This window comes from Lynx canadensis, chromosome A3, assembly GCF_007474595.2.
Source record: "Lynx canadensis isolate LIC74 chromosome A3, mLynCan4.pri.v2, whole genome shotgun sequence".
In the NCBI taxonomy this organism is placed as follows: Eukaryota; Metazoa; Chordata; class Mammalia; order Carnivora; family Felidae; genus Lynx; species Lynx canadensis.
In genome coordinates, this window is record NC_044305.1 from 20,290,758 (window position 1) to 20,302,848 (window position 12,091).

A 12,091-nucleotide genomic window follows, 5' to 3' on the forward strand; every position below is an offset into this window, starting at 1 on the left:
TTCTCGATACCTTTTGACTCCGGTAGCTCCTACGGCACATCTCTGGGATCCTATCTCCGCCCACCACATCATCTCCTATCACCCTGGCCACCGTCATCTCTTGCCTGGACTGCTATTCTGGCCTCCTAAAAGGCTTCTCACACAGTTTCTCCCCAACCAAGCTAAAGGTCCGGTGTTTGATAGCTTTACTGGGGTATAATCGACATACAATAAACCACACGTGTTCATATTTAATGTGCTGAGTTTTGACAGCTGTATACACCCATGAAGCCTCATGGCACTCGAGAGAGTGACCGTATCCATCAACCCCAAAAGTTCCCTTATGCCCCGTTAATGTTTTGCTTCGTGTAGGGTTTTGAGAGTTCTTTATGTATTCTAGATACTAGTCCTTTAGCAGATACATAGTTTGCAAAACTTTTCTTTCCATCTGTGGCTTGTCTTTTCATTCTCTTGACTGTGTCTTCTGAAGAGGAGACATTTTAAATTTTGATGAAATGCAAGTTATTCATTCATTCTTTTAGGAATCATGCTTTTGGTGTCCTATCTAAGAAATCTTTGCCTAACCCCAGGTCACAAATATCTTCTCCTGTTTCCTCCTGTAAGTTTTATAGTTTCATATTTTATATCTTGATCCATGATCCATTTTAAGAAAAATTTTATATATGGTAGAAGGTATGAATCAATATTTATATTTTTTGTATATGGATGTCCAAGTACTTTAGCACCATTCATTAAAAAGACTATCCTTCCTCCATCAAATTAGCTATGCTTTTGTTGAAAATCAGTTGTCCATATATACGTGAGTCTATTTCCAGACTCTATAAATCGTTACCTTTATCGATTTATATATCTTGATAACAACACTCACTGGCTTCATTACTGTAGCTTTATAATAAATCTTAAAATCGGGTAGTGTAAATCCCCAAATATTGTTCCTCCTTTCAAGGTTATTTTGGCTACACTAGATCCCTAGCATTCCCATATGAATCTTAGAATCAGTGTGTCGGGACGCCTGGGTGGCTCAGTCTGTTAAGAGTCCAACTTCAGCTCAGGTCATGATCTCGCGGTCCGTGAGCTCGAGCCCCACGTCAGGCTCTGTGCTGACAGTTTGGATCCTGGAGCCTGCTTGGGATTCTGTGTCTCCCTTTCTCTCTGCCCCTCCCCCCACTCACGCTCTGTCTCTCTCTCCTTCAAAAATAAATAAACATAAAATAATTTAGAATCAGTGTTTCCATTTTGATCAGAATTGTGTTAAATCTATAGGTTATATGGGGGGAAACGTACTTCTCGACAATACTGAGACTCCTGACTCTTGAACAAGGTCTGTCACTTTATTTCGATTTTTTTTTTATTTCTCTTAGCAATATTTTGTAGTTCAGGGTATAGGTCTTTCACCCCACTTGTTAGATTTATCCATAAGTATTTCATATTTTTTCATCCTGTTGTAGAGTTTATTGCCATTTTAACTTCAATTTATAATTATGCATTGCTAATATATATACAGACAACAGATTTTATATATTGATTGTTGTATCTTGTATCCTGCAACCTTACTAAACTCACTTGTTAGCTCTCATAGCTTTTTTGTAGACGCCATGGGGCTTTCTATATAAATGACAAATCATCTGTGAATAAAGATCATTTTACTTCCTCCTTTCCAATCTAGATACCTTTGATTCTGTCTTGCAGAATCCCACTGGCCAGAACACCCAGTACAACGTGGAGTAGACTTTAATGAGAGCCGACGTTTTGACATCTTTCGGAAAACCTCTGACCCTCGTGGGCTTCTGCCATAGACCATTTGTTAGGTGAAAGGATGAATTAATGAATTGGGTGTGGCTAGGTTGTCCGTGGGAATATTCCTAAATTTTCTGGAAGAGCTTATGTAGAACTGGTATTATTTCTTCTTTAAACACTTGATTAAATTCACCAGTGAAACCATCTGGGCCTGGAGTCTTCTGTGTGAAAAAGTTGTTAACTACAAATTCAGTGTCTTTTTTTTTTTTTTTTCAACGTTTATTTTATTTTTGGGACAGAGAGAGACAGAGCATGAACGGGGGAGGGGCAGAGAGAGAGGGAGACACAGAATCGGAAACAGGCTCCAGGCTCTGAGCCATGAGCCCAGAGCCTGACGCGGGGCTCGAACTCACGACCGCGAGATCGTGACCTGGCTGAAGTCGGACGCTTAACCGACTGCGCCACCCAGGCGCCCCAAATTCAGTGTCTTTAATAGATACAGAGCTATTCAGATTTCATTGATTTTTCTCTGTTGTTTTTCTGTTTTTTAATCTCCTTGATTTCCACTCTGAATTTTCTTGTTTCCTTTCATTTGCTACCTTCGTATTAAATTTGCTTTCTTGGGGCGCCTGGGTGGCGCAGTCGGTTAAGCGTCAGAGTTCAGCCAGGTCACGATCTCGCGGTGCGTGAGTTCGAGCCCCGCGTCAGGCTCTGGGCTGATGGCTCGGAGCCTGGAGCCTGTTTCCGATTCTGTGTCTCCCTCTCTCTCTGCCCCTCCCCCGTTCATGCTCTGTCTCTCTCTGTCCCAAAAATAAATAAACGTTGAAAAAAAAATAAAAAATAAATTAAAAAAATAAATAAATTTGCTTTCTTTTCTAGTTTCTTTTTTTTTAATTATTACTTTTTTAATGTTTATTTATTTTTGAAAGAGAGAGAGTGCAAGCAGGAGAGGGGCGGGGGGCGGGGGTGAGGCACAGAATCCAAAGCAGGCTCCAGGCTCCGCATTGTCAGCACAGAGCCCAATGCGGGGCTCAGACTCACGAACCTCAAGATCATGACCTGAGCCGAAGTCAGACGCTTAACCAACGGAGCCACGCAGGTGCCCCTCTTTTCTAGTTTCTTAAGGTGGAAACTGAGGTCATTGATTTGAGATGTTTCTTCTTTCCTCATACAGATACTTTGTACTATAAGTAACCCCCTCAGGACTGCTTTAGCCTCCTTGCATAAATTTACATACATTGTTTTAATTTTCACTTTGTTAAAAGCACTTTCTTACTTCCTTCTTTGACCTATGGTTTATTATGTTTCCAAATATTTGGGGATTTCCCGGAGATCTTTCCAGTTATGAGTTTCTAACCAAATTCCATTGTGGTCAGAGAACATATCAGGTATCACTCGAATCCTTTTCAGTTTATCACGACTTTAGATCAGTTTGATGGCCCAGAATATAGTCTGTAAGTGTTCCATGTGCCCTTGAGAAGAATGTGATTTCTGGTATTGCTGGAGGGAGTATTCTGTAAATAAATGTCAATCGGTTCAAATCGGTTGAGTGTTAAGAATGGCAGCATCCCAGAATAGGAGGATCTTGAGTCCCAGGGTCAAAGACATAGAGCAGGAACTCCAATATAGGACTTTATGTAAATGAGAAATAAACTTTTCGTCCACTGCACCATTGAGATCGGGATTCTATTTGACCCTACAGCACAGCCTATTCACGCAGGGTCTCACTCCTTACCTCTCTTACCTCTCTTTCTCCAGTGGAAAACACAAAGAAACACGGAGAGGAAAAAAGTGTCTTTTCCCACTATATAATATTCCACTATAAAATGAGCTGTGGCCAGAATTAGCTGTTTGAACAAGCTGCTCCTCTTCTCAAGCAAACTGGTCTCCCACCCTCATCTTTAAACAAAATTCATCAGCAATTTGCTCATGACAGTGACAAGTTCTTGGATCCAACACTTGGCCCAGGGAGAAGTTTGTGAAGGGGCACGCTGTTCCCTTGAATCCTTCAGGGGAGTCTTGTTAACATATCTGTGAGCTGCCCCCTTCCACTCTCCTCTCTGATTCTGTCTTCTACTATGCCCATTTGTTAGACGACGGGTGAATGATTGGCTGAATGAATGAATGAATTGGGTGTGGCTAGGCTGTCCATGGGAATCTTCCTACGTACAGGTAGACTAGAAAAGGTCCCAGCCAACCCTTGGGAGATAGGGTAGAATTTTCCATACCAGCCTTATCTGAGGTTAAAGAAAGAATTAGAAACTTCTTTGTTACCGGAGTAAGGAAGGTAAGGCTAACCAGTAGCAGAGTTTAGGGAGCCATGGCAGAATATTTTCACTGAATCAGGACTTAGCCCTCTGTTATGAAACAGATCAGACATGTCCAACCCCTGTTGGCCCTCAGAACGTGGGTATCTGATTCCCTGACTGACTGATCTTTCCCTGGTTTCATGTAAATGGGGTCATCTTCAGACTAATGTCCAAAGCTACGACAGGCGAGGTACATTTTAGGGGCCTCCTAACCCTTACATTTGAGAGTCATCTCCAGATGATGGTTCCTGCCCACGATTCAGCCATGATGGCCTCCACAGAAAATCCCTGGGCCAAAAACCCATCTCCTATTATATGGCAGACTAAGTATTGAAATGAGCCTTCCTGCTAACAACTAAATATACTGGCTAAATACATGTTGTTCATCTTCCTAAAGCCATGATGGGAATTATCAGACCAAAATCTGAAGGAAGGTTAGACCTCTGAGAGGTGTTGAATACATAAGAAGCTTTTCCCTGAAGGCGTTTGCCAAACCTGGACAATTTAAATTTCCATTTTCACATCCTTTTAGAAAATGGGGGACCAAAGACAAATCCCAAAGCTCACTCACGATTCTAAGTCTATGAGGAGCCCCTCCTCCATCACACTGATGCCTCAAAGGTCTAGACTGTCCGTGAAAAGGCAAATGCCAACCCCTACCATCCCCAGAGCACCTGAATGAAAAGTCACTCAACAACAAGCAGGGAAAGATGGGTTAGAGCCCTAAAGAAGTGGTACCACATGCCAGCCCCCCAGTGACCTTGAAGCTCAAAGCAAAATTCCCAGTGGTCCAAAAATACTACAGGCCATAAACGTAGTGCACAGTGACCCCACATACCCTTCGGTATAAGGCAGAATTATACACATTCTCCAGAGTGATGCACCTGTAGTCTAGGCCACAAAGAGCCTCCAAAAATAATTTCCCAGCAGGATCCCTAGGACACTTGGACTCCCCACATGCGAGGTCAGAAGCTCCAACTAACACGAAATAGTCTAGGACGCGTCCCTCCTTCCCCTCAGTCAGCGTGGATCTCACACAGCCGGGTTGGGCTAGACTCCAGCGCATCTCTGATCCACAAAGAAGAGGTCTGATATAAATTTATGGTGGCAACAAGACTGGGGGGAGATGATTAAAACCAGCCAAGATGGCACCATTCTGAATCTCCCTCAAGTATTTCAGAAGCACCAATTACTGAAATGCAATTGATATGCTGATTACAAATCGTTCCTATTTATTGATTAAAATAATAAGCAAATCGTGGTTAGCCTGATTCCCGTTACTATATATACTCAAAGGTAAGAAAACTACATCCGTGAAAATGTCATCAATAATTACGTTTCTTCCCTAGGTCAGACTTTGGGATGCAGATCTGCCCCATGCGCGTGTGTCCTAGAACGCGGACCACTGTTTATGCCGTTCACGGCACACACTTTAGTTGTTTCACTTTCCTTTTTGGAAAATCCCTTGGGTTTGTTTTTAAGCAAACCTTCAGGCTAGAATTGGGGTGCAAGTTATTTATCTGAGAGGTGATTTCAAAAAATACTGTGAGGATTAAGAGAGAGAGAGAGAAAAAAAAGCCGATAAAGGGTATGTTAGTGAGCGACAGAAATGGGGCTCAGTCCCATTTGGGCTCTGACTTCTGAGAACACAGCTCAGGATTGTCTTACTAGGGGGGAAAGCCGGGGGTCTTTATCTACCAACCCCCGGCCCCCATTGGTTGAGGGCTGCTCCTGGGGCATTAACTCCCCCGTACTTCTGACCAGCCCCATTTGCAGGCTAAGTCACTCCCTCAGGCAAGGCACATCCTCCAGCAGAAACAGGAAGCTGGGGAAGACCAGAGGGGTACAGATGGGGCACCAACCCTATTGGTGCACCACTATTAGCCCAGCTGGGTTCGCCATCAACCAGAAGGGACACCTAATATGTGCAAGTCTTCATTCACCCGTTTACCTGGCCAACCAACAATGACTGTGTAACCACGACGCCCCGGGAGCTCTGCCAGGCACTGACGGTGTAGGAGACACCGGACAAGCATGGCCTCTGGACTCAGGTTTCTTACAGTCTAGTGGACGCTCCTCAAACTCCCTCCCCTCTACTTCATGCAATGAACACCGAGACTAGATGGCATCGTGGCTAAGATCCTGGGCCCTGGAATCAAGGAAGCCATGATTCTGAGTGACCTTGTGTAATTTACTAACCTCGTGGAAACTCCTTTTGTTTATCTGTAAAATAGAGATACAGTAACCGTTGGGAAAGCCAAAGACAGCAATTCACAGGAAGCATTTAACACGACACCCGGCACTTCGTGCCAGATCTGCTAGAGAAGGAGAAAAAGGGAAAATAGCCAGTACCTATCTTTGAGGGGCTCAGGAGCTAAAAGGGGACACACGGGCACTGACATACAATCATAAAGCAACATAGACGTGCACTGATCCAGGGACTATTGCTACGTGCAGACTATTTTATTATGCACGTGGCTTCTGTGGGTGGGGAACACACACAGGAGTTCAGCTGGATGGTAGAAGGAGGACAGGGGACTCGGTGGCTGGGGTAAGAATCACCTAGAGGGGCGCCTGCGTGGCTCAGTCGGTTGAGCGTCCGACTTCGGCTCAGGTCACCATCTCACGGTCCGTGAGTTCGAGCCCCGCGTCGGGCTCTGTGCTGACGGCTCGGAGCCTGGAGCCTGTTTCCGATTCTGTGTCTCCCTCTCCCTCTCTCTGACCCTCCCCCGTTCACGCTCTGTCTCTCTCGGTCTCACAAATAAATAAACGTTAAAAAAAAGTTTTTAAAGAATCACCTAGAGCGTGGACTGGCAAACTACAGTCCGCGAGCCCCATCTGGCCATGCCTCTCCACTTACGTACTGTCTTTTGAAAGGCAATGGCACAGTTGGGCCGTGACAGCCGAAACCGTACGGCCAGCAAAGCCAAAAACTATTTACAACCTGGCCCTTGACCGAAAACCTTTGCTGACCCCCTCATCTGGAGGCACTTCCTTCTCACGATTGGCAGTTGATGCTGACTGTCCCTTTGGGCCCCGGCTGGACCATCAGCTGGCACATGTGACTTCTTCACACGGCCTCTCACCTTGAGCTGACTCGGGTTCCCTCCCAGCATGGTGGCTGCGTCCCAAGAGACCAAGAAGGAGTCTGCCTGATATCTTTATGACCCAGCCTCAGCAGCCACAGGGCCTCACTTCCACACTATCCTACTGGCCAAGACCGCCACCAAAGTCCACCCGGGGTTCAAGAAGAAACTGGGGCGCCTGGGTGGCTCAGTCGGTTGGGCGTCCGACTTCAGCTCAGGTCACGATCTCGCGGTCTGCGAGTTCGAGCCCCGAGTCGGGCTCTGGGCTGACAGCTCGGAGCCTGGAGCCTGCTTCCGATTCTGTGTTTCCCTCTCTCTCTGCCCCTCCCCCGTTCATGCTCTGTCTCTCTCTGTTTCAAAAATAAATAAACGTTAAAAAAAAATTTTTTTTTTAAAAAAAGAAAGGACATAGACCCCACCGCTCACTGGGAAGACTGACAAAGTCGTATTGTAAAGCAGCGCGTGGGATGGAAAATATCGTCGCTGCCCTCTTTTGAAAACACGCTATTCCGTATACCGGGGCTTTAAAAAAGTGGCTTGAGGCAGAAAGGAGGACGCTTCTCGGAAAGGCTGCCTGGAACAGTTGAAGCTTAAGATGAGGCTAAGAGCATAGATAAGAATCGGCCGGGAGACACTTTCCTTCGGTGATATTCAAGCCCTCTCCATAGCAGTACCCATCTGGGTTATCTGCCTTTGGAAGCATGCCCCAAATACGGGCAGGGGAGAGGGCGTGGGGGGGGGGGGAGCGGGTAACCTCCAGTTCCAGAGGATTCCTGGGCTACACCTGAGGCAGCAAAGAAAAACGGACCAGAACAGGTGCCATCGTTATGGATTTAGATCGGCGTGGGCCGAGAAGAACAGGGCCGAAGTACTCATGCAGCAAAATCATCATCATTATAATAACAACCAATATTTGCCGAGCCCTCGGTATGGAGTGAGCATGATTCAAAGTGTATGATTTAATCCCCCCCCCCCCCCCCCGCCAAGTCCAATAGGGCTTTGTTTCTGGTTCTGTTTCCTTTCTTGTTTGTTGGTTTTCTGCTTTAGTTTAACATCGGATGGCTTTTATTTTTTTTTTTTAAGACATTTCTTTCAAGACAAACACATCTCAGGTCGAGACTGACTGCAGCCCTTTCTGCACCTCGACACGGGGGCCACCGGGAATCTGGGGACCACGCTGACAGCGTGATGGTGTAGATTTCCCCCTGTGGCCGTTCGACACGGCTCGCAAAGCCAGGCACGGCCAGAGACGAAGGGTGTTGCTTTTCACGCCTGGAGCACTAAAGCGCTTGACTTACAGGCTGAGTTTCCCCTGTAGCGACTCTTCTGAGATACAGCCCAGCCTATTCGCTGGTAGCACGTTGCAGAGCTACGCGAACCAGGGAGGCGCTCCTTTTCCCAGCTAGGGAGGACACGGGTCGGTGGAGTCAAGGGAGGAGTCGAGCCCAGGCTGTGTGCGAAGGACACCCCAGCCGGGTCCTCAGAACCCGGAATGTCTGCCCTGCACCCTGTCTCTACAGCCTTACCTGCAAGTCCTGGCTGGAGCCAGCCAGGCCTGGGCCTGCAGGGCTACCTGTCTCCACCTCTGTGGCCAGAGACTCCAGGTTACCTGGCACGGTGACCGCGCTGCTTCGAGAAGCGGGACGCTGTGGGCGGGATCGAGGCCGTCCGCCATGAGCTCTTTCTCTGTGACGCTCCGTGTCTGCACTGGGTCGGGCCTGGTCCGAGCTCCATCAACTGCTGGGTAAAGGAGCAGGGGAAAGGCTCCGATACCGTGACCTGCTCTCATCGTGCTGCTCCGTTTACCCTCGAAGCTTTGGCCTCGGACGTTGGGAAGCTTGGACCTCCATCACGGCACCTGGGGCCCAGGATTCTCCGCGCAGGCGAGTCACGGGCAGGCACAGCGCGTCAGAAGCCAGGTGAGCATCTAGGATGCAGACCTCCGGTCTTATCAGCGAAGGAACCAAGCCTAACGTTGGCGAGACTCCATCCAAGATACCTTTGCGGACGTCTGAGCCAGAAGTCTTTCTCTAAGGAGAGACGTCAAGCAGTCCTCCTTGCCGCTCCCCCACACTTAGAAAACAGGTTCCCTCCCCGCCCCCCCCCCCCCCCACCGCCGCCCGCCCAGGCCTGGCATCGCAGGTCGGACCAGGTCTTGCGGGCTGGACCGATCGCATTCGCCCCTGAGGATTGTGGGACCCGCGTCACCTATCTCCGTTTGTAATATACACGTGCTTCTGGGATTACTTGAAGCGGTAATGAGTCATTGAATCCATAAACGAATGAACGGTTGAACTGCAAGGTCAGGTAAGGGTTGAGGCTTGCTTCTCCGAGAACCAAGGAAGAATCCCCCCGGCAGCAGAAAGGGGAAGCCTTGCGAAGGAAGCTGGTCTCTGGAGGGGAATGGAGCAGAAGGGCCCGGCCAGGGTCCTTGGAGGCCTCCAGCAAACCCTCCGACTGGGCTGGCTTGAGTTGACTTCGGTTCCCCGAAGCTGGCTGTCTCTTAAGTGTCTGCGGTGTAAAACATCTCTCGGCGGAACGAGCTCGAGAGAGACACAACCTTCCCTCTGGAAGGGCCAGTGGCCTCCTGTGAGTGCACCCAGGCTGAGACTACAGTGGCCCGACCTCCAGGGGAAATGCAAATACGGCCCCTGGCCAGTCGGTGGGCCTTTAAGTTAACCGGCATAAAGCATCCCGGCGACTGAAGGAACGGTTTGCTTCACCGCTAGACGGAGGCTGGGAGGAAAGACAGTCCGGCTTCCGCCGCGTGTCGCGGGTGCCCCGCTTCTCCGGGACGAGAGGGAACCACCTCTCTCCTCCAGGCAAAGCCCGAAGGCTGGGCAGAGTGATGGTACCCGAGGCTGCTCCTTGGATCTCATCGGCCAAGCGGACCCGGTGACGGACGGCGGCTGGCAGCCCTCGGGAGAGATCCAGGTCGTGTCCTCCACGGCTGCAACAAGCCGTTCACACTAGCCCTATCCCTGCGTCACCCTGCCACCCCGGGACGGGGCCGCTGACAAGTGAGGGAGGAAGACGTTCACACTCTTGTTTGCAAACTGCCACCTTTACCAAACAGGCGGCATCTTTCGATTACAATTAAAAACACTTATGTCAAGTTTGCTTTTAATTAAATCCTGCGCCTTCGCTTCGCTAAAGAGCAGCAAGGAGTGGCCTGTGATGGCGCCGGGGGAAAATGAAACAAATCCAGAAGCTTCCAAGAAGGCTGAAAACCCCTCTGGCAGTGGCTGACCCTAGCTGGGGTCAAACTTTACTGTAAAAATCTGCGGTCTTCGCTCGGGAAGGCAGGTGGGAATATGAAGAGTCATCATATGATGATGAAGGACATCGCTATGGTGTCCTACCCCGTGCTTCTTTCTGGCCGACGAAACCCCGACTCTGTTCAAGTGTCAGGTAGCGATTCTTTGACCCCAGGGTATCACTCTCTGATAATCAATGTGACCCTGGGGAAAGTTTCCTCTGCTCTTGTGAAAAAGAGGCACTTAAAGAAAAACTGTCTGCTCCCCTACCGTCCCCTGCTCCCCGCCTGCAAGCATGGTGTAAAGACGTAATGACTGGAGCTGTGGCAGCTATTTTGTGACCATGAGGGAGAAGCCAAGAGAATCATAGGGAGACCAGCCCCGAGACATGACATTGTTGAGCTGCTGAACCAACATTTCATACCTCTAAACATATGATATGAGAAAATGATATGCTCGCTTATATCTCCTGTTACTGGATGCTGAAACATTCTTCATTGATATGAACCGAGCAGCTAAGTTCACACTGAAGAGGAAAAGGAGCATTGACTTCGTGCCTGCTTCCCGTTACACCGAGAATGCAACGGAAACCCCTTTCCTGATCTGCTTGCTTCATTTCATGTCACACCTTGTCCCTTTCTGTATTCCAGCCAAACCAGGATCCTTTCATTTCCTCCAATGCGGCATACTTGTTCTTGCCTTAGGACCTTTGCACATGCTGGTCTGCTCAGCCTTTGAAGTGCTCGTCTTCTGCTTTGTCTGTCTGTCTTCTCTGCGTATTCTGACCATTTGGGGTCTCTGATCGGTCCTCCCTCCCCAAAGCTTTCCTGATGATCCAACCTACAGTAGCCCCAACTTCCCCCTCGGTACACATTACCCTCGGACACAACTTTTGTTGACTTCTTATTTTCACTCTCCCCCAGTGAAGTCTAAGATCTGTGACTACAGCAGCCCCGTGGGCCTCGCTCACTATGATACTCCCCGTGTTTAACACAGGCCTGACCCACCGCAGCCCCTCACATTTTCAAATAAGCGAGCGGACGTTCTGGTCACTGTGTCGATCCCTCTGTACATGTAAGCGCATTGCATTCCATCCATCGGTCCGTGAGGTGAGACCGCTTCTCCATTTCACGGACGACAAAACCAAGGCTCACGGAGTTGACGTCATTCGTCCAAGCTTACACAGCCAGTGAGCGATGGCGTTTGATCAGCAGCAGCTCACTTAATTTATGCGGTAATATTTCAAGGGAACAGGTAGTGATCAAGACTCTTTCAAAAATGCCTCCATCTACTTCTGCTGCTGGGGCTTCCTCTGCTGGAACAAGGCCTCAGGCAGCTCTACACTAGGCCCCGGGGATCTCTGACCTGCCCTGAAGATGGAGAGGCAGGACGAGTTAGTCTGGACTTGATAGGTGCCAATCCCCACCACAGTGATTCTACAGTGAAAAGCTGCCGTGAACTGCTGTGCAGGTTGCACACTGCACAAATCCAGGCGGTGTCAGTCCCATCGACTTGATGTGAGTGGTACCCCCGGTGCTATACAGGGTAAACGTGTCCAAGCACGATGGCATTCCTGCATGTTAGAATCTCTGAGTAGCTTTGCTGGCGTATGTGTGTTTAACACAGATTTCTGGGCCCTGCCCCTGACTATTGGAAGTCTAGCGTTTGTTTTTGTTTTTTGGTTTTTTTAATTTTTTTTTTA